This window comes from Phascolarctos cinereus, unplaced genomic scaffold (genome assembly GCF_003287225.1).
Source record: "Phascolarctos cinereus isolate Bilbo 61053 unplaced genomic scaffold, phaCin_HiC Scaffold_9;HRSCAF=440, whole genome shotgun sequence".
Lineage (NCBI taxonomy): Eukaryota > Metazoa > Chordata > Mammalia > Diprotodontia > Phascolarctidae > Phascolarctos > Phascolarctos cinereus.
The window spans coordinates 87,993,822-88,018,171 of NW_027556402.1; the positions used below are offsets into that span (position 1 = coordinate 87,993,822).

At 37.4% G+C, this 24,350-nt stretch overlaps 1 long non-coding RNA gene across 1 annotated transcript; it reads left to right on the top strand.

The window, feature by feature from the left end:
• Positions 1–3,132: 3,132 nt before the first annotated feature.
• On the top strand, positions 3,133–15,571 carry LOC110200926 (uncharacterized). Its single transcript, XR_002322342.2, has 3 exons — positions 3,133–3,451; positions 14,968–15,032; positions 15,515–15,571. It is a non-coding gene; the product is annotated as an uncharacterized LOC110200926 (long non-coding RNA).
• The last annotated feature ends 8,779 nt before the right edge of the window (positions 15,572–24,350 follow it).

Below are 24,350 nucleotides of genomic sequence, written 5' to 3' on the forward strand. Positions count from 1 at the left end.
GCATACTCTTTGACTCAGCAATACCACTAGTAGGTCTGTACCCCCAAAGAGATCAAAGAAAAGGGGAAAAGATCCATGTGTATAAAATATTTCTAGCAGTTCTTTTTGTGGTGGCAAAGAACTGGAAACCAAGAGGATGTGAATCATCAGGAGAATGGCTTAACAAGTATATGAATATGATAGAATGCTATTGTACTGTAAGAAATGATAAAGGGGATATAGTCAGAAAAATCTGGGGGCAGCTAGGTGGCTCAGTGGATAGAGCACCAGCCCTGAAGTCAGGAGTACCCAAGTTCAAATCCGGCCTCAGACCAAACACTTGACACTAGCTGTGTGACCCTGGGCAAGTTACTTAACTCCAATTGCCTAAAAAAAAAACACACAAAAAACCCCCCAGAAAAATCTGGGAAGGCATTGACACAGAGAAAAGTGAGCAGAACTAGGAGAACAATTTACACAGTAATAAGAACATTGTAAGAGAATCAACTTTGAAATACAGTAACTCTGATTAATATAGTGATCCACCATAGTTCCAAAAGATTCATGATAAAATAAAATTCATGCTAAAAGATACTATCCACTTCCTGATAGAGAACTGATGGGCTCAGAGTACAGATTGGAGCATATTTCTATCATTTTTTCTTTTTTCTGCTAATGCAGAAATATATTTTGTGTGCCTTCATGTGTGTAATGAATATTGCGTTTCTTGCCTTGTCAATAGGTGAGGGAGGGGTGAAAGAAGGGAAGAAGAACATTTGGAACAAAAAATAAAATAGATGTTTTAAAATCTCTCCCACCTTCTAAATTTCCCTACGACTATTGAGGATATCACCACTCTCCCAGTCAACCAGGCTAACAAATGATGTCATTCACAACTCCTCATTCTCTTCTTATCCTCTCCCCTCCACATATCTAATTAGTTTTCAAGTCTTGTTGATCCTGTCTTTGTAACATCCCTCATATATGCCCTCTTCTCTCTTCTGACACTGTCACCACCCTGATGCAGGTCCTCATAATCAAACTCCTTGACTATTGCAATAGCCATCTGATTGGTCTCTCTGCCACAAGACTCTCCCCACTTAGGTGTTAGAAATGATCTTAAAGATCAGGTTTGACTTTGTTCCTCTCCCTATTTAATAAACTCTAGTGCCTCCAGGATCAGATATAAAATCCTCTGTTTGGCTTTTAAAGCCCTTTATAACTTGGCTCCTTCCTCCCTTTCCGGTTTTGTTTTGTTTTGGTTTTTTACTTGACTTTCTTCCACTTCACCATCTAGCAACATGAAATTCCTTGCTATTCCTGGAATAGCCTCCTCACCTTTACTTCCAGCTTTACTCTGGCTTCCAGCATTCTACTAAAAGCCTTTCCTGATCCCTCTTAATGCTAATGCCTCCCCTCTATGATTACCCAAACTAGCCCAAATATATCTTGTTTGTATGTTGTTGTTTTTGTGTTGTCTTCCCCATTAAACTGTTTTTACCCTTTTGTGTATCCCCAGTACTTAGCAGAGCATAGCATAAAGTAAAAATTTAATACATGCTTCTGTATGACTAAATGAATTCTGGTGCTTCTCCAAATTTCCTTATTTTTTATATGTCGTACTCTGTTAATACCCATAATGTATCTCTCCATTGTTTTCTGAGTGATGCAACAAAATTCTGAGAGAATGCCTCAAAATGCCTTGTCTGAGTCCTTTCTCTGAGTAGAATTAAGTTCCATGTTCTTACTATCTTAATTTATTTTTGCTTTCAGATCCATCTAAATTCTTGCCTGAAATTATGACAGCAGTGCCATACTTTCAGTCATTTCGCCCTATGGTTTGATTAAAAAGGAAATGGATTTGGATATTCAACTAATTCCCATCTCAGCCCCAGCAGCCCTTTTTCAACCAGGTAACAAGAGATTTTTTTTTTTACCAGTTGAGGAACTGTCCAAACCAAATATAAAAGGCACCTGGCTTTAGTCTTTAAACCTGGGTTAATCAAACTTGAACTTAATGATGGAAAATCTGACAAAATACTTTAAGTGAATCTAATTACATTTAAAACACAATCAGTCAGGCCAAAGTTATCATTGTATTGCTTAAACTTTGAACTAATTCAGTTCTAGCTGATTCATTTTCTTTAAAGCCTGCCACTGTCTTCTGTAAGCTTTTGAAAAGCCCTGCATTTCAATAGGCCTATATCATGATTTGTTTCTATGTGATTTGACTGAATTAGTATGACTACATAATTTGAACTTTTTATTTAATTTGGAGAAATAGAGGAACAAACAGATTAATTAATTTCATGTCTAAGATATGTAAATAATATATGGAGGAAATTGCATTCACCATTATTCATGCATCTTGTGAAAATATTCAGAAACATCTCTAATTCCCATTTAAGCCAGAGTAGCAGTTCTTGAGGTATAGTTCATGAAGATCAAAATATTTCCCCCAAGTAGCAAGATGCCTTAATTTCTAATTCAATAAATATCAACAGATATGACCTCCATAAATAAAAGCTTTTAGGAGGTGTCCTCAATAATTTTTAAGAGTGGAAAAGGGTAATTGACAAATGGTCAAAAGATATGAACAGGTGGTCTTCAGACAAAGAAATAGAAGCTAGCTATAATCACGTAAAAAAAATCAGTATTGATTAGAAAAATAAAAATTAAAAATGCAAAAAAATGCAAATTAAAACAACTCTCAGGTACCACCTCACCCCTATAAGATTAGTTATTATGGCAAAAAAGGAAAATGACAAATGTTGGAGACGTGGGAAAATTGGGGCACCTTTGCAGTGTTGGTTGAGTTGTGAACTGATCCAAACATTCTGTATTGGAGATCTGTAGGATGTAGAGGGCCACAGGCTGTTCAAGAGGTCTCACTGATGGGTGAAGGCCCCTCTGGGTGCTGATCTTTGAGCAAAGGTCACCTGGTTTGGTGCTCCATTGTATGGATCTTTAACAATCTTTAACTCCCCTAGTTATTGTATGGTCATTGGCAGTTTATCTGTGTCTGGAGTCAGATATGTGCACAAGATGTGCATGCACTGTCCTTAGCACAGCATGAGCTCTACGTCATTGTAACTTGATAAGAAGTTCTTGTTACTTTACTACTTAAGTGAATGCTTTGCAAAAATTAAACGGAGTTGCTTCATTCTTGTCTCCCGCCTCATCAATGCGCATTTGAGATAGAAAATCAAGCTGGTCTTGATTCATCAGGTGATTGGGAAATCCTAGGCCCTAGATAGGCTCTATAGCCAAATGAACTAGTTGTGCACAATGTGGGGCTACACTGCTGCCGTGAAGAAGATACGGAGAGTAAGACAGCTGCATGAAACAGTTGGGAAATGTCTGGACTAAGAAGACGTGACACCCACATCAAGACACCGAGGTCTGTTGGAGCCAGGCAGCCTCCTTGTGAGAGGTCTTGGATTCGTATCCCATGGCACAAAACTATGGAGAGGTAAGATCAAGTCTTATCATGAGGCAAAATCTAGGTAAACTCTCAGATAAGGAACAGAATGTTAAAATAATATATAAAGTGATTGAGGAACAGGGGTGCTCAGTAACTCTAAGAAAATAAGAGAGTTTCTAGATATTATTGATATAAAATCTCCATGGCACCCCAGAGAAGGGAGTTTAGATTTAGAACAATGGAAAATAGTGGGAGAATAATCGACAGAATTTTATAACACCAAAGGCCCAAAATAAGTTCCTCTGGATACTTTCACTAATCATAATCTCATAAAAATGGGCTTGTAGGAGCTGTGAGAACAAAGGAAGCTCCCACCATGTGCCATGAGGAATTTCAAAAAATCCCCAAGGGGAAGTAGAAAAGAAAGGTGTAGTCACAGCACTATATTGTGGACATTGTAGAGCGTTACAAAGTGAAAAAATTTCCTTTTGTAAAAACCAAAACCTTAAGAAAGATTTTGCCTGGTTTTAGAATACCATGAAAAGAAAAGATAAAATAAAACAAAAATAGTATTATTTCATTTGTGTAGGGAATTTCTGACAAGTTTCTCACTTTTGGATTCTCCCTGTCATTTTGTTCTATGTTTGTCTGTGTCTGTGTGAATGATGGTCTGTGATTAATATCTGTAATCTGTTTAATCTTTTACTGCCAGGTAGCCAAGGGCTGCAACTGGATTTTGAAATGCTGTTAGTGACTTTCTCCCCTTCCCCCACCCTAATACCAGCCACATTTCCCGGGAGTGGGTGGATGGGGGAGAGAATGGGAGAAAAAGTACTTCATTATTTAGGTTATATAATTTGATAAAAGGCAAGAAAGTTTAAGCATACAGGAATAAGGAAAGTATATATAGAAAGAATAATATAATCTGTTTGCATGAATAGCAGGAATAGATGATTTGAGAGTAAAAGATTTGGAAACTTTTGGAAAAAAAATACTCTTTCTTTTTTGCATTCTAAAGCTCTGGCCAAAGCTTTGGGTGTAAGATTGAAAGATTATGTTGAAAAATATTCTCTTCCTTTTTCTCGAATTCCAACCCTGGCCAGGTTGGGTTGGGGGAGAAAAGAAGAAGGAGGAATTTTCCTCTTCAAATCAAAAAGAAAAGTTTTTAAGTATTGGAACACAATCTAAAGATAATTTAGTTTATTCACATTAGTAATATGCATATTTCAAGTTTTAAAAATCTAGTCTCATTACAAATTGGTACACTTTTATGTGTTATATCAAGCAATTTTTAATAATTTAGATGTTATTAAAACGTGAACTAAAAGATACTGAAAGGTAGTGAGATAACTGTGCAAATTCAGCTAAATTATTTTATCAAGTCTGGTTAATCTTGTTCTATGATGTTTTATAACTATCATTTAGAAAATCAGGTATTTCTACCTTTACCTATGATTAAAAGAACAGCTTAGAGCTAAAATAATTTAACTATCACTCATGAAAATTACCAAAATTGTTAACTAAGTTATTTGAAGTTACTGTTTTAAAGCTAAGACCTAGAATTCTTAATTACTTCTGAATGAAAAGGAGGGACATAAGGCAATTCCCTTAACTTTGTAAGCTTGCCAAAAGCTCCTACCAATTGTGTCAAGGTTGTCTGCTCTGAGAGAAGAATTTGTTTATGTTACTGAGTTCCTAAACAATTCATTTAGCTTACTGAGAAATTGCAACTTTATATAAATGATTTCTAATAACTGGCTTTTTCACGAAGACAAGTTTAAATGTGGGAAAGAAAGGATGTTAAGTAAAATTTCTTATATATGTGAGTCCTAGTAAATCTTTATTGATTAATGCACTTCTATGAAAACAATTAACTGTATCTGGCTTTTAAGCCATAGTTAGTGAAACTTACCGCTTGAGGTAAAAGACTCTTAGAACTATAATTAACTTTGTTTTGAGCTTGAATTTGGGTATGGTTGTCTTAACAAATCAGTATTTCCAATTTTCCCAATTATGATCCTTTAAGGAGGAGTGTTTCTTACCACGTGCCGAAATTTTGTTCATCATACTATTAAACTTGTTAGTGAGAAATATTCCCAGACAAAAATAATTTATTGTATGGATGATAAACTTAGCAGTTGTCCTACTACTACCAAACTTTCCTTATTAATGCTCAAGTTTTAACAAGCTTTTCAGTCAACAAGCCTTTCAGTCTCATAGATTTATAATTACCCCTGAAAGGGTACAAAGGGTGTCACCCTTTGCTTACTTTGGGTGTATTGTTCTGCAGTCTGCAGGTATACCACAATGCACACATTGTTGTGCATTCAGGAACAGGTAGTTGGAGTACACACAAACAGGATTGATACGCATGAAAGTGTGGAGGCTTTTATATTTAACACTCCAAATTCTCCAACAGCAGTAATACATCAGAAACAAAGGCTTTTAGAATGGGTATATTTGCCATCTCAAGCAAAAAACACATTAAGCAATCATATGGCCTTGATAGGGGACTTAACACATAAAATTGACAATAGTGTTTAACATTATGTGGCACACATCTGGAAATCACATACCTTCCATTTTCTCAACAAATAATTGAAATGGCAATACAAACAATGCCTAACTGGCAAGTGAATATCAATTTGAAAATTGTGTATGGAAAACCCCTTAAATATCACACAATCTTTGAGAATTGGCCTTGGATACAACCCACACTTACAGCAGGTGAACCCGTACATGGGATTAATGTCTTTACTAATGCCACAAAGATGAATAAGGCCTCTATCTGGTGCCCTAAAAGAAAGAAGTTACATGTGATTGAAACACCCTTTATATCTACACAACAGAATGAATTATATGCTGTCTATTGTGCATTTCAAAAATATGAGGAACCAATAAATATTAGCACAGATAGTAAATATGTTGAAAGAATTCTAAAACATCTAGAGACTGCTGTAATAAAAAATATTGGTAACAATATATGTCAGCTGCTTAATGATATACAACTTATGATACAGAATAAGACAGAAAAATTTTATGTTCTTTTGCATGTTCGTTCCCACACTCTTGCCCCAGGACCAATTTTCGAAGGTAATGATATTGATGATAGGTCTTTAACAATGAATATGGAAATAGCAAGGAATAGTCATAATAAGTTACATTTATCTGCTAGGTCTTTACGAACTTTATATGGCATAACAAAATCACAAGCACGTGAAATTGTTAAGCGCTGTACTACTTGTGTGCCTTTTCAACCCCCTTTCCATGTTGATGTCCATAACCCCAAGGGGCTTACACCTAACACCTTATGGCAAATGGATGTTGCTCATTATTCTCCTTTTGGAAGACAAAAATATGTTCATGTTTCTATTGATACTTATTCAGGCTTTATTTTTGCTACTGCTCAAGTGGATGAGGCTGTTCGCAATGTTGTTCATCATTTGCTTCATTGTTTTTCCTTCGCTGGCCCACCCCAGTGCTTAAAGACTGATAATGGTCCTTCATATATTTCTCAAGGTTTTAAAAGGGTTTGTACAGAGTTCTTTATTAGTCACACTACTGGCCTTTCCTATAATCCTCGTGGTCAGGCCATAGTTGAACGTGCCAATTGTACCTTGAAAATGGTGCTCCAAAAACAAACAGGGGGAGCTAAGGGATCCCCTTGACATCAACTGAACACTGCACTCTACACTATAAATTATTTAAAATTCAATAGTTGTGACCTGTCCCTTGCAATGAAATATCTGGCAGGAAATGACAACAGTACTAGTGACACCACTAAATCAAACAGATTCCTTTCTCCTAAACATAATGTGAAAGTTATGTGAAGAGACGTTGATGGTGCCTGGCAGGGCCCAGGGCAAATGTTAACCTGGGGACAAGGGTTTGTTCTTATTTCCACAGGTGATGGAGAGCTTTGGGTCAGAATGAAGGATGTCTGCATTATCCATTCAGAAAGGACAATGCAAGCAGAAGAGAAAACACAGGCCAGCCAGGAATCGCAGGAGCCAAAAGAATAAGAAGAGGGTGCTACAAGAACTTTTAACCAAGCTGTGCCTCTTGTCATTATTGTCAGCAGGGATACAGAATACAGTAGCAGCAGAGACAGGAAATACAACATGATGGGCCTTCGTGACAAAACCACCATGGCCCAGACTAGTTACATGGGGAGAGACAATACCTGAGGTCATTCTGCAAGGAAATGCCTCCACAGGTTTTAGCAAGGAATTTCATTTCACATCACCTAAGAACCAGTCTCAACACACTGTAAAAATGAACTTTACTGGTGTAGCTTTGGTGCCACCTATTTGTGTTACAAAAGGCAATGACACCAAAGACTCCACGTGTTTACAATTATTTAATATCACCACCCATTTTGATGGGTATATGTTTAATAACACAGCAACCCCTCCTTATACTGTTGTCTTTTTTCAGTTTTATAAGGTCACTTACACAGGCATCTTGGGGTCACAGTGTGTTAATGACATACCTATCAGACGTCCAAGTAATTCAAAGCCATGCTATCATGTGACACCGATTAGCAAGAGCTTAGGGTATCCTCCTTGGTTATCTTGTCATACTTCAGAACGTCATTGTGTTGTGTTACAAAAGAATTTTACATTATAATCCTGGTGCAATTATACTAGGGAGAAAAACAATCATACTTGGGCTTTTGGCAGGTTTCCATTTCCTCAGTGGGTTTCCCTTCATGACAGAGGGGTTGAAAATCAGTTGTGGAAGGCGTGGGCAGCCTTAGGCCCCATAAACATCATGAATTTGCAAGGGACCTTCCATGATAATATGACAATGTGAGCTTGTTTGACTGGTAATCATGCATTTATGTGGGGAAGAGCACAGAATGTTAATATAATGGCCGTGGATTCAGGGGAATATAATGTCACTTGTATTAATCGCAGGGTGTCTGAATGTATAGGAACCAAGATTAGAGACCAAATTATTTTCGTTATTACACAACAAAAGTTTGCCTTGGTGCCTGTGAAAAGCAAAGATTGGTATGAGTCACATTCTGATCATATTTTTGGAATAATAGGCCAAAGTAATCAATTAGCAGTTGCTAGGAAAAAGAGATGTATTTCATGTGTAGTATTAGGAATTGTTTCACTTATAGCTATCATGACTGCTTCTGTATCTTTATCTCAATCTATATATATCTCAAGAAATGAAATGGTTCAAGCTGATTTTATGAATCAATTAGCTCACAATGTATCTAAAGGTTTTCAAACACAAAAAAGGATAGATGATGAAATTTACCATATGCTTGAGGGAATGAAGGAAACCATTATTGAAATAGGTGATGAATTGGATATTTTAGAATATAGAACACATTTAAAATGTCATTATAGGTATGAATTCATTTGCCTTACCAATGTTAAATACAATAAATCCCAATGGGATTGGCAAAGAATACGTAGGCATCTAAATGGGTTGTTTGGAAATTCTACTATTGCAGTGGATATTGATGACTTATACGAAATTGCTAAAGATATTGCAAGGGCGGCTGATAAGGATTTGATGCCAGATAAAACTGCCCAACGTATACTTGATTGGATAGATAAAATCCGTAATCCTTTTAATGACCTTGGACATTGGTTTATATCTCTATTGTCTTCCTTATTGCCATTATGCTTGATTTTGCTGGCCATGGTGTGTTTTGGACTGTGTTTGCTCAGGTGCATAGCTAATCAGATAAAGGACTTTGGGACTGAGCTTCATATGCTATGTCTCTGTCAAAAACAAAAAGGGGGAATTGTTGGAGATCTGTAGGATGCGGAGGGCCACAGGCTGTTCAAGAGGTCTCACTGATGGGTGAAGGCCCCTCTGGGTGCTGATCTTTGAGCAAAGGTCACCTGGTTTGGTGCTCCATTGTATGGATCTTTAACAATCTTTAACTCCCCTAGTTATTGTATGGTCACTGGCAGTTTATCTGTGTCTGGAGTCAGATATGTGCACAAGATGTGCATGCACTGTCCTTAGCACAGCATGAGCTCTACGTCATTGTAACTTGATAAGAAGTTCTTGTTACTTTACTACTTAAGTGAATGCTTTGCAAAAATTAAATGGAATTGTTTCCATCTTGTCTCCCACCTCATCAATGCGCATTTGAGATAGAAAATCAAGCTGGTCTTGATTCATCAGGTGATTGGGAAATCCTAGGCCCTAGATAGGCTCTATAGCCAAATGAACTAGCTGTGCACAACAATTCTGTAGAGCATTTCAAACTATGCCCAAAGGGCTATAAAGCTATGCATACTCTTTGACCTGGAAATACCACTACTAGGTCAGTATCCCAGAGAGATTTTTTTTAAAGGAAATGGGGTGGGGGGGAAGGAACTATATGCGTAAAAATATCAAAAACAAGAGAAAAGGAACAGAGGCTCAATGAGGGAGTATAATTCACCACAGGTCACACAACAGAGTTGGGATTGGATACCAGGTTCTATTACTTTAAATCCAGCACTATTTCCACAGTGTCACACTGCCTCTCATCCTTCACATATTATTCACAGTACAGAACCACACATATTTAGATAATTTTTCATGGTTGGTTTGATGTTTAAAGTTATAATGGAGTATTTTTTTTTCTTCTCCTCTGTGAGCTTGTTACCAACAATCAGACTTGCAGTTTTAGAGTTAGTCATTGAAAGCTGCTGTATTTGGAATTCTACATAATTATTTCTGCAGAATTCAGGCAAGTTCACTATATCACACCTTCTCATAAGAAAATTGGCCAAAGGTCTAAAATCTAGATCTATACATCATCACCAAATAATATTTTATAGCATTTTCATGAATATGATTATCCTTGGCACCATTTCTAGCATTATCCCCTGTATAAATTAATAGAAAACAATCAATTCTAAGTATGTTGTCCATCACTGAGTTGACCAAGTGATGGAAGACAGGAAACAGAAGAACTGTTGCAGAAGAAAAAGTATATTGCAAAGGGCACAATGTAGTAAAGTTCTGAGGTATAATGTGAGGGATTCATTAACATGTCAGGAAGATGCACAGGGAGATAATCCTGGGACCACTGAAAATCAAGCCAGCTGGAGACTATGGTTGGGGAAAACAATGTTACTTTGAAAAAATGGTGGGGGAAAAGACCATTAAGCAAACCAACTGAGAGAAGAATCGTGAACCTGTGAGAAAACTCTTGCCAGAAACCACTGATGTTGAGTAACTAGGAAGTAACATATCTTTAGTGTGGGAGGCTGAAGGATCAATCACTAAAAAAGAAGAGGGAATAGCCAATTCTCATGTTCTACTAAACAGAGATGGGCAAAGTCACAAACTGTATCAATTTGGTTCACTACAAAGTTATTTAATCTGATTTCAAGAGGGTCCTCACTGCAGCAAAACAATCCTTTTACTCCTCCGTAAAAGATGGGGTAGATGATTCACTCCCTAGAGAGGCTTTTCTGAATTTTCTCTGCTAGTTCCAGAGAATATATACATCCCAAAGTGCTAACATGAGATGAGGCAACACAGCCTCCTCTCTCCTTAAGCTTCCCTCCACTCTCTCAGCTAGGCCTCTTCTTAATGCCTTACTGAAAGAAATAGAGACCCTTAGCTGCAAGCTTCCTCTTCTTTCCTTCTCTACTTCTCAAAGCCCTCTGACATCCTCTCTCATTTTCTCTGATGAAGACATCTCTCTCTCAGTCTCTGATGAAGAGGTACCCCTTCTCCTCACCAAGACTCAATCATCCACACACACCTGTGGTCATTTCTCCTTTCAATTCTTCCCAGCAGCTGGCCCCTCACAATCATTTCTTCTTTAATTTTCTGATTCCTTTCCTACTGCCTTCATACACATCCATATCGCCTCCATTCTGAAAAGATGTTCACTAGATTCTACTATTCCTCTCAAGCTACCATGCTATAACTATCTTTCACAACCAAACTCCTAGGGGAAAAATTTTATAAATATATATATAGATATAGATATAGATATACATACATACATATTTACACATATATTTACACACACATAGATATATATAATTACACATGCATATACAAACACACACATATACATGCATATGTATACCCACACACACACCCTTTATCTCTACTACTCTCATTCAATTCTCAGTCTTTGCAATCTGGCTTCCAACCTGATGGGATATAGGCTGGCTTTTCAACCTCCAATTTGTTTTCTCCAAAGTTACTAATGACCTCTTAATTGCCAAGTCAGATGGCCTTTTCTCAATCTTTATTCTTCTTGACCTCTTCCAGCATTTGACACTGTTAAACACCGTACTCTGTCTAGATACCCTCTCTTCTCTGGGTTGTTTTGTTTATTTGTTTAGGAAATTGCTCTCTTGGCTCTACTGTCTGACCCCTTCTCAGTCTCTCTCTGAATGATTCATCTTCTATGTGTCCCCTAACTGTGGTTATTCCCTAATTGGTTTACCTTCCTCAGGTTTCTCCTCTCTTGAATCCATCTTACATTCATCTGCCAAAGTGATTTCCCCAAAGTGAATATCTAACATGTAATACCCATACTGAATGAACTTTAGCACCATCCTAGTGCCTCTAAGCTCAACTACCTTGAATACCTTCACAATTAGGTCTCTAGCTATTTTTCAAACTTGATTGTAGATTTATCTTTTCCCACACTAGGTAACACATAGTTACCTAGCCTTCTTGTTGTCCCTCATAAGTAATACTCTATCTCCTATCTCATTTCCTTTGCAATAACTGTTCCCAGTACCTGGAATGCATCCCCATCTCATCTCCTTCTTGTAGAATATTTTATTTCCTTCAAAACTCAGCTTAGGCACCACCTTTCACATTAAGCTTTTTCAGATCCGTCCCAGCTGCTAGTGTCCTTTCCTCTTCTCCCCCCCACTTCCCAAAAATGTACTTTGTCTTTGGATTGTTTAATTATGTGTTTTCCCCCCAGTACAAACTAAGTTCTTTGAAGGCAGGTACTGTCTCACCTTTCCCTTTGTATCCATGGCAAATAGAAAAGGCTTAATAAATGCTGATTGATTGATGACTTAGAAGATTTGGTTTAAAATCTCAGCACTGTTACTTCCTATCCACGTGAGATATAAGACACTCCACAAGTTGTTTCATTTTCAGTGACCTTCCTGCCATCTGTAAATGAGAGTGTTGGACTTCAGAGATTTTTAACTTGCAGCCCACTAACTTTTATAAAATATTTTTATAACCATTTCAATACAATTGATTTCCTTCATGATCTTATTTTATTCATTTAAAAATATTATTAGAAAGGATCCATAGGCTCTACCAGATTACCAACATGGTCCAAGATATAAAAAAAAGAAGTTAAGAATCCCTGAACGAGATCTATCAGGTCACTTCCAGTTCTAATTCCATGATTTGAAATCCATTTCTGAAAGTACCCTTTCCATATTTTTTCTCTTATTCCTATTTTGATATTTCTTCATATTGAATTATAAAATATAAATTCTTACATGACTTAGTTTGTTGTATATACTTCTCATTCAGTACCATAAGCATGAATTCATCTAAATATATTTGTGATATTTAAATTATGAGAGAGAGATCATGACATAATGCTAGATAGCCAGCCTGGGAGGCAAGATGACCTAAATTCAATCCCATTTCTGATACATACTTGCTTTATGACCCTGTGTAAGTCACTTAACATCTTCTTGCCCTCAATTACTCTATTTTACTATTACACTTTATGCAGGTACCAATCTTCATTGACAGAGAGATTTTCTTCAAGGGGAATTCCTTACACCAGCAAAATCACAGGCTCCAACCAAATGAAGAATTAGAAGACAAGGATTAAAGACTAGAAAACTAAAACAAGGACTCCTGGTGACATCATAGTTCTTAGGGGGTGCTTATATCACACACACACACACACACACACACACACACACACACACACACACACCTTATTTACTTACTTAAAGCCTTTTTTAATTGCTTAGTTGTATACTTTTTTTAATTCATGTTTATATTTCAAAGTTTCTCCTCAGTTCTGGTCTTTTAATCAGGAATGCTTGGAAGTCTTCTATTTCCCTAAAGATCCATTTTTCCCCATGTAGGATTGTACTCAGTTTTGCTGGATAGGTTATTCTTGGTTATAAGCACATATATATAAGCCTTTGGAGCATCATATTTCATGCTCTATGCTCCTTGATAGCGGTAACTGATAAACTTCCTGTGATCCTTACTCTGGTTTCCTTGGTACTTAAAGTCTTTATTTCTGGCTGCACACAGTATTTTTTCTTTGACCTGGAAGCTCTGGCTCCATTTGGGGATTTCTTTCAACAGGTGACGAATACATTCTTTTTTTTTTCACATTACCTTCTGGTTCTGAGAGATCTGGAGCTTTCTTTCATTGATTTCTTGAAACACAATGTCCAGGCTCTGTTATTTATTTATTTTTTTCACTCTCAGGTAGTCCAATGATTCCTAAATTATCTTCTTGATCTGTTGGCCAAACAGGTGAGTTGTTTTCTGTGTGAAATAACCAATATCTTCCATTTTTCAATCTTTTGATTTTGTTATAACATTTCTTGTTGCCTTATGGAATCATTAACTTTTGTTTGGTCCTTTCTAATTTTCAGGGACTCTGAACCTTACTTGGATAAGGGTTTTTGTTTGTTTTTGTCTCTGATGTTGGCATGTTAATTTTCTTTCCAAGTCTCTCTTCCACAGCTCTCATTTCTTTCCTGGTTCTTTTCCTCTTTTGTTTTCCTTTTATGTATAATACTATTTTAAACTCATTTTTTAAATCTTGTATCATTTCCTATAGAAATTATAATTAGTTATGTGGGCAGGTTGTATTTTCCTTTGAGGCTTTGCTTATAGCTATTTTGCAGTTATTCTCTTTGGGGCTCTGTGTCTTGGGCATCCCTGGCCTCATAATAGCTCTTTTTCTTTTTCATTTGGTCATTCAGCTTCCAGCTATTTGTTCTAGGCAATCCAGAATTTCTGGCCTAGTTGGGAACTCTGGGAACTCATTCTGTGATCCTGGCCCTTCTGGATGACCCACTTACTCTGCTGGCCTGGGAGGAATCTTTGATCAGCTCTGAGGATTGCCCTATACCTGTCTTAGCTCAGAGTTCTTGACACCAAGTCTATGTTTCTAAACCCCCAGTTTCATTCTGGCATGGCTTTGGCTCACGGCTAAGTCTCTGAGTTGTTGCTGGCCTAGTTCAGAGCTCTAAATGTAGAGTCCATAATTCTGGCCATAAGTTGCTGTATGGGGCTTGGGGCTGAATTTAAAATCTGAGTGTCCTGTGCTGCTGCCCTAACTTGGAACTCTAGGCACTGAGTCTGTGATACCAGCCCAATCCTATTACACATTTCCTTCCCTGTTCATATGCCTGTAGGCTAGATTTGTGATTTTGGGCTGGAAAGATGACCCACTATAGTTTCTTTTTCGATTTCCTGATCACTGCTCAATCCAGTATTCTACTTAGATCATTTTTGGAGTGGCCATAAGAGGACATGAGCTTTATGACCCTGGGTAAGTAACTTAACATCTTCTTGCCCTAAGTTACTCTTTTTTACTATTACACTTTACACAGGTGCCAATCTTCGTTGACAGAGGGATTTTCTTCAAGGGGAGTTCCCTACACCAGCAAAATCACAGGTTAGAACCAAAAGTATCATTAATGATTTTGCTTCCTTCTACTCTACTATTTCCTCCAGTCCTTCCTACCCAATATTTTTTGGAGAGTACACAGGGCCATTATTAAAAGAGTAACTAATACATTACTAACATGTAGGTGGGCATAATTCTAAATGGAATAATGTGCAGGTATCTGATGATCCTTCTTGCTAAAACTATCTCCCTTACTTCCTGTGCTATTTCCTGGAATTCCACTATTGGAGATTTATTCCCTTGGGTCTGAAAGCTTTCCTTATTCTACTATAACAGCCCTCAATTAGCCTAATTAACCAGGATTAATTGCAGCAAGCAAAGCAGAAAGCTCTTTGTCAATGGGATCGACACTGAAATGGGCCCAGGAAAGGGTCTAAGAAAAGCCTCTCCTGCCTCTCAATTGTGTCTTTGACTGGCCTCCATTAATAATGCAAGATAACCTCTGTTTCTTTCTTCCTTGTTGTGATAAGAGAGAGAAGACAGAACATTCCAGAGATCACCAGACAGCACAAAATTATAAGTCAAGGTAAGAAGAGTAAATTTATGAAGACAAAAATCACAATAATTTCATGGGACAACAAAGTCTGATGGGTTAGAATTCCAGAATCCTGATCAGGAAGCAAATGAGTTAGACACTGCTTAGCACTAGAGTGCTAATAATGGTCCTAAGTAATTCCAAATATAAAGGATACTTGTAGCTGCCCCTTACCTCACAGGGCTATTGTGAATGGTAAGAAATGTTTGTAAAGCAATTTGTAAATATTAAGTCCTTTTGCAAATGGCAAATTATATATGTGTATGTATATACACACACACATGTGTACATACATACATGCATATATACATACATACACACATATAAACACACACATATACACATACTCATACTTCTGAAGACCATTCTTTTTCTTTTCTTTTTAAAGCATGATTTGGCCTCTTAGGTTTTTTAAAGTATGATTTGGCCACTTAGGCCCTCTTAAAAGAACCCCTAAGTGCTATGATGTATTTTTTTTCTTTTCTTTCACAGAATTTCAGAGTTAGAAAGGACCTCAGAAGCCATCTAGTCCAGTTATCCTGCAGTACCTGGCAAATAATAGTGGTTTAATAAATACCTTTGGACTGATTAATTCTGGTCCAATCTGTGCTAGAAAGAAAATCCACTGTATCAGACAAGTGTCCATCCAGCCTCTGCTTGAAGACCTTCAAGAAAGCAAACCTTTTAGGACAGTCTACTCCACTTTTGGACACCCTAATTGTTAGGAAGCTTGTGTTTTGTTTTCTTCTGTTTCTTGATATCAACCTTAAATTTGCTTCTTTACAACTTCTATCCACTACTCCTGGTTTTGCCTTCTGGGTCAAAGACAGGAAGTGAAATCCCTCTTTCAAGTGACTGTCCACCACGTACTTGAAGACAGCTATCTTGTATCCAGAACATCCTCTTCTTTAGGTCAGACATTCATGATTCCTTCAACTAATCCCCATATAATATGGATCCAACCAAAGTAGATGCCCTCTTAGGGATGCTCACTAGCTTTTCAACATCCTTCTTAAAGTGTGGTGCCCAGAATTGAGCACAATACTCCAGTTGTGATCTGACTATAGAAGGACTATCACATATTTTTTTTTCTTGGGGGCTAAATTTTTCTTGTCTTAATCCAATATTGCATTAGCCTTTTTGTTGCCATATCACAGATGACTCATATACAGCTTTCAGTCCACTAAAACCCCAGATCTTTTTTCAGGCAAACATCTATTTAACTTTGTCCTCTGTGACATATGCAAGGGAAATTATTTCTTATAGTCAAATATAAGACTTTGCATTTATCCATATTGAATTTTATCTCAGTAGATTCAGTCCTGTGCTCTAGCTTAGCCTGTCAAAACCTTGATCGATCCTGATTGTTATCCATTGGGTTAGATATACCTTGCAGCTTTGTGCCCCATGCAAATTTGATGAGCAAGACATTGATACCTTTATCAAAACATTGGTAAGAATTTTAAATAGCACAGGGCCATGCAGATTTCTAGAACACTATGTCAGAGACCTCATGACAACTTGGCATTGAGCCATTAATGACTACCTTTTACATCCCACCATTAAACCAATTCAGATTACATCTAATTGTAGCCCACATTCCTCCATCTTTTCTTCAAGAATAATAGGAAAAATTTTTTCAAACATTTTCCTGAAGTTTCATTAAACTATTTCTATAGCATTCTGTGTTCTAGGTGATACAGTAGATAGATTATTAGACTAGGAAGCAGAAAGACTTGAGTTCAAATCCAGTCTCAGATACTTACTAGCTATTTGACTATGAGCAATTCACTTGACTTCTATTTGTCTCAGTTTCCTCATCTGTAAAATGAGATAAATTAATAGTATCTCCCTCTAAGATTTGTTGCAAGGATAAAATGAAATATTATTTGTAATATATTTTTAAAACTTTCAAAGTATTATATGTGTGTGTGTGTGACAGCAATTATTATTGTTTATCTACTCCATCAGAAAAGAAAATGAGGTTAGTATTTGCTGTCTGTGTTCTTTGTTTTTTATTCTACTGCCACCACATATAAGCTTACTTTTAGGAGTGCTTGTTGGATTGGGGGTAAATGGGGCAGTAGTAGGGACAGATCTGCAATGATTTAAAGCTAGAATGGGAGGGCAAGGGGAAAGGAGAGCAACTATCAATTTAAAAATAAAATCAGACCTCTGAAAAAACAGAGGTCTGTAAGATAGTGCTTATAAAATGAAGGGTAAAACTTCTACGTGGATATTTTGTCCTTATCCCAAGACAGGAGTGAAACTGTTGTTGTTGTTTATTGGTTGCAACAAACACTTGCTAAGAAGATCCTTAGTAGTCAGGTTCCATAGGTGTTCCAAAAGTAGGTCATACCAACTCCTGGGAGGCACTGGAACTATCCAGAGAGGGGTAGTAGCCTCGGGTGCAATTGTGGGGCATTAAATAAAAATAAGGGGGCTGTGGAAGCATAAGGAAAGAAGAGAAGGAAATTTTGAAAAACTGTTCATACATGTTTCATCTGTTGTATAACAGTTAAAGCCTTAGGATTACATTATTTTCCAAATAAACACAAAAAATGCAAGTTATGACCCATCAGTGCTCAAGTCTGCTGACAGGTCTTACAAGGGAGCGTTGGCAGGCCAATGTGTTGCACATTATCAGGAAGTCCAGCATATGTCAGCAGGAATATGTGCATGTAATGACTTGTTTACAATACAATCTATACCGTTACATGATATAATATTGCATCATCAAAATTTCAATGCAAGGAAAAACACAAATTTACAATAAATTATTAAATTTAAGATGTATCATTTAAAAATATTTTATGTTTTTTGAAATGATGTAAATTTAAAAAAATTAATGGTTAAAGAAAATAGATTTCCAGAAGGGTGCTGAGTAATTTCTTTTCTTTTCTTTTTTTTAGTAAGGCAATTGGGGTTAAGTGACTTTCCCAAAGGCACACAGTTAGGAAGTATTATGTGTCTGAGGCTGGATTTCAACTCAGGTCCTCCTGACTCCAAGGCCAGTGCTCTATCCACCATGCCACTTAGCTGCCCCTAAGTAATTTCTTCTTGAAAAGAGAATGTTAGGCCAAATAAATTTGGGAACCTCTGGGTTAAACTATTGACACAGGAAATTAGGATTTCCCAACATGAGGTCCTAAAATATAATAAGATGAAGATTCAGTGTAAGAAATAGACATACTATACTGATGGGAAATTTATGGAGTGGGGAGGAGTAATACTGTACTCCAGTAGGAAAAAATGCATCTAGCAGCAAAATGGACATGAGTTTTCAAAGTCAAATCAATAAGTCTTCATTAGGTGACTACTAAGTTTTAGACACTATATTAAGTGTTAGGGAATGCAAAAATAAAATTTTTAAAAGGGCAAAAAGTTATCTCTTCTCCAGGGAGCTCACAGTCTAATTAAGTCAATAAGCAAAAAACTACATATAAACAAGATAGAGAGAGGAAATATTGGAGATAATCAATAGAGGGAAGGCACTAGAATTAAGGAGGCTTAGGAAAGACTTCTTATTGAAAGTGGATTTTAGCTGAAAATTAAAGCCAAGAGACAGAGATAAAAGGGAAAATAATTTCATGATAGGGAACAGCTAGTGAAAAATGCAAGGAACTGGGAGGAGATAGGAGAAACAAGCAAGCCAGTATCATCGGATCATGGAATACATGGAGAGGAGAGTAAGGTATAAGAAGACTTTGAACAAGAGGAAGGGGCCAGGTTATAGAGGACTTTGAAAACTAGACAGAGGATTTTAGATTTAAAACTAAATAAGATAAAAGGGAACCACACTAGCTTATTAAATGGGGAAGGGGGTGGAGGTGACATGATAAAACTGATGATTTAGGAAGATCAGTTAAGCAACTGAGGGTAGGATAAACTATGCAGGGAGAGACTTAAGGCAGGGAGAACAATCAGCAGGCTATAGCAATAGTCCAGGTTCGAGGTAATGAGAGGCTATATGGGAAGGTGAAAGTATGAGATATGTTACAATCGTAGAACTGATGGGACTTAGCAACTGACTGGATATATAGGGCGTGAGAGAGAGTAGGGTTGATTGAGATAACCTCTGAGATCCTTTTCAATTTGAAACCTGGCATTGCATATTCTGCTGGGCATTGTAAAGAACAAGTTAAATGGTCATAGGCTCATTCCTTGCATAATTTACAGATGAAAAAGATAAATCCCCTTCCCACCCAAAAAAAATAGAATTAGAACAAAGTGCTAAGACCAGGTAAGAGGAAAAGTGAGTGAGTATTAAATTCATGGACCAAGAATCTTGAGGGGAGCGTTGAGGAAGTAACTGAAAGTATTATTTTGTGTGTTGAAATCCATTTATTTAAATGTAAATAATAGCAATAGATGTGTAATTAGCTGTACTGATGTTTGACATTATTTCTACTAAATTATTTTTAGAAAAAGACCAAAAGCAGTGAAGATTAGCGCTTACTATTAATAACATTAATAGAAGTATCATAGATTTAGATCTAGAAAGAGCTGCCAATATCTAGTCCAAATCCCTCATTTTACAGAAAAAGATCAAGAGATTAAATGACCTGTCCAAGGATGCACAAATACCATGTGGCTTAGCTGAAATTTGAGGCGAGAGTCTCTGACTCTCAACTCACTGCTTCCTCCAAATGTCATGTAATCACATATAAAAATTATGATCAGATATCCTTTGATTAACATGAAGGAAATTGGGTATTTGGATATGTTGGTCCCAGGCCCTGTTGAAAGGATTTTATGCTCAGACTTGGGGGCAGAAGTGAAATATGTTGCCTGTGATAGTTTAGTTCCGTCTGTAATTAACAACCCATCATTCCAAACTTTTATCAATTATGCCAGTTCTGCTGATGTCTCCCTGCCTCAAGTCATTCCCCACTCTAATCCATTCTATATACAACTGCCAAAATAATTTTTCTTTTTCTTTTTTTTGTTTTTGTTTTTAATTAATTTATTTATTTTTAGTTGTCAATATTCACTTCCACAAGATTTTGAGTTCCAAATTTTCTCCCCATCTCACCCCTTGCCCTACACCAAGATGGCATGCATTCTGAGTACCCCTTCTCCTAATCTGCCCTCCCTTCTATCTCTCCCTCCCTTCTCTTATCACCTTCCATTTAAAATTTCCTGTAGGGTAGGATAGATTTCTATACCCCAATGCTTGTATATCTTATTTCCCAGTCGTGTGTGAAAACAATTTTTTTAACTTTTGTTTTTAAAATTTTGGGTTCCAAATTTTCTCCCTTCCTCCCTCCCCTCCCACCCTTATTGAGAAAGCAAGCAACTCAATATAGGTTATACATGTGTAGTCATGCAAAACACCTCTATAGTAGTCATGTTGTGAAAAACCTGCTCCCCACCATTTATTCTATTCTCTCTTTTGACCCTGTCCCTCCTTAGAAGTTTTTGCTTCTGATTACCCTCTCCTCCAATCTGTTCTCCCCTCCATCATCCTCCTGCTCTCTTGTCCCCTTCCCCCACTATTTTCCTGTAGGGTAAGACAGATTTCCATACCCAATTGAGTATGTATGTTATTCTCTCCTTAAGCCAAATCTGACGAGAATAAGATTCACTCATTCCCTCTCACCTTCCCCCACTTTCCCTCCCCTGTAAAAGCCTTTTCTCATCTGTTTTATATGAGATAATTTACCCCACTCTACCTCTCCCTTTCTCTTTCTCCCAGTATAATCCTCTCTCACCCCTTAATTTTTATTCTCCAGATTTCACTCCTTCATCTTCAACTCACCCTGTGCCCTCTATCTATCTATCTATCTATCTATCTATCTATCTATATCTATCTATCTATCTATCTATCTATCTATCTATCTATCTATCTATACACACACACACATACATACACATACCTGTAATTTTTCCCTCCAACTACTCTAATACTGACAAAGGACTCATGAGTTACAAATATCTTCTTTTCATGCAGAATGTAAACAGTTCTACCTCAATAAGTCACTCATGATTTCTCTTTTCTGTTTACCTCTTCATGTTTCTCTTGAGTCTTGTATGAAAGTCAAATTTTCTATTCAGCTCTGGTCTTTTCATCAAGAATGCTTGAAAGTCCTCTATTTCACTGAATATCCATTTTTTCCCCTGAAGGATTATGCTCAGTTTTGTTGGGTAGGTGATTCTTGGTTATAATCCTATTTCCTTTGACCTCTGCAATATTATATTCCAAGCCCTGTGATCTACATTAATGTAGAAGCTGCTAAATCTTGTGTTATCCTGATTGTGTTTCCACAATACTTGAATTGTTCCTTTCTGGCTGCTTGCAATATTTTCCCCTTGACCTGGGAACTCTGGAATTTGGCTACAATATTCCTAGTTTTCCTTTGGGATCTCTTTCAGGAGGTGATTTGGATTCTTTCATTTCTATTTTGCCTCTGGTTCTAAAATATCAGGCAGTTTTCCTTGATAATTTCTTGAAAGATGATATCTAGGCTCTTTTTTTGATCATGGCTTTCAGATACTCCAATAATTTTTAAATTCTCTCTCCTGGATCTATTTTCCAGGTCATTTGTTCTTCCAATGAGATATTTCACATTATTTTCTATTTTTTCATTCTTTTGGTTTTGTTTTACAATGTCTTGATTTCTCATAGAGTCACTAGCTTCCAATTGCTCCATTCTAATTTTTAAGGAAGTATTTTCTTCAGTGAGCTTTTGGACTTCATTTTCCATTTGGCCAATTTTGCTCTTGAAGGCACTCTTCTCCTCATTGGCTTTTTGGACCTCTTTTACCATTTGGGTTAGGCTATTTTTTAAGGTGTTATTTTCTTCAGTATTTTTTTGGGTCTCCTTTAGCAAGCTGTTGACTCGTTTTTCATGATTTTCTTGCATCACTCTGTTTTTCCTCTACTTCTCTTACTTGCTTCTCAAAATCCTTTTTGAGCTCTTACATGGCCTGGGACCAATTCATATTTTTCTTAGGCTTTGGATGTAGGAGCTTTGACTTTGTTGTCTTCTGGTTGCATGTTTTGATCTTCTTTGTCATCAAAGTAAGCTTCTATATTCTGATTTTTTTTTGTGTGCTGCTTGCTCATGATCCCAGTCAATTACTCGAGTTATAAACTCTTTGTTAAGGTAGGAGTCTGCTTCCAGTGTGAAGAATGTACTGTCCCAAGCTTCAGGGGTTTTGTGTGGCTGTTTTCAGAGATACTTGTAGGGACCTGTAAATTTTCAATTCTTCCAAGGTGCTATGATCAAGGACGAGGTATTTACTCCTTTCCTGGCCTGTGCTCTGGTCTATGAGTGACCACAAGCACTCTTTTCTGTCTTATAACTGTGAGAAGGATTCTCTCTATACAACCGCTGTAAGCTTTACCACACCAGCACTCCTCCTTGCCCCAGGGCTGCCACCCAGAACTGTGACCCAGATCCAAGCATGGGCAAAGCAAGAGAATGCTATGCCAGCAGAGAGATCCCTGCAATCCCCCTCTGATCAGCCACCAGATTCCTCCTCAGTCTGTGGACAAGAAGCTCCAGAGGTAGCCACCACCCTGGGGCTGGGCTCAGGGACTAGGGCTGAGACCCTGCACTTCTCTCACACCACAGATACAGAATTTTCCTACTGACCTTCTAAGTTGTCTTTAGGGTTCAAGAGTTGAAAGGTCTGGAAACCACCATAGCTGCCTGTGATGTAGTCTGCTGAGGCCTGCTCCAGGTTTGCTGAGGCCTGCCCGCCCACACCGAACTGTTATCCTCACCTAGCGCGGCTTGATATACCTTTCCAATCAACCATCCAGGTTGTCTTGGGCTGGAAATTTGTTTCACTCTGTCTTTTTGTGGGTTCTGTTGCTTTAGAATTTGTTTAGAACCATTTTTTTTTACAGATATTTGGAGGGGTTTGGGGGAGAGCTCAAGCAAGTCACTGCTTTTACTCTGCCATCTTGGCTCTGCCTTCTCCCAAAATAATTTTTCTTAATCACAGATTTAGCCATGTCACCCCTCAATTCATTACACTACAGTAGCTTCCAAATGTAGGATAAATTAGAAATATTTCTATTTAGCTTTTAGAGACCTTAACAACCTGGCCTCAAACTATCTGAGAGTCTTCACCTCCCAGATTGATTCTTGTGAAGGCAAAATAGGCCATCTTTTGCCTCAGTTCGAACCTAGCCTTTAATTGCTGAATGGGCATTGCCTCAGACAAACAGACCTGGGAAAGTCCTTAGCTTAAAAAAGACCAAAGTCTCCCACGGCATCTGGGGCCATCACCAGTCATCTTGACCTATGTCTTGCCACTGGACTCCAATGACTCTGGGAAAACAGAGTAAGGCTGATGACTGCACAACTCTGCCTCACTTAAATACAATTCACTTGCAAGTCAAGACATCACCCTGCTGATGTCATTGGTCTTTGAGAATGAAGGACAAACAAAAGCCTTCTTGTACAATATTCCACTCCTGCAATCTACAAACTAGCCTTCTCTCTTGTCTCTGATGGAATTCTTTTGAACTCTGTCTCCTTTCTCCAGGCATTTTTCACTGACCATCCCATATGTCTGGCATTCATTCTCTCCTTGATATAGAATCTTCTTCCTTTAAGATTCAAGTTAGACACCATGTTCTACATGAAGCTTCTCCTGATCTTACCAACTGCTAGTATTCGCCTTCCTGAATTAACTTGAACTTAGCTACTTTGAATATATTTGATTTATTCACTTAATATTGCATATATTTGTGCATGCACAATCTATCTCCTCTATTAGGATGTAAACTTATTTCATGTAAGAATTGATTGATT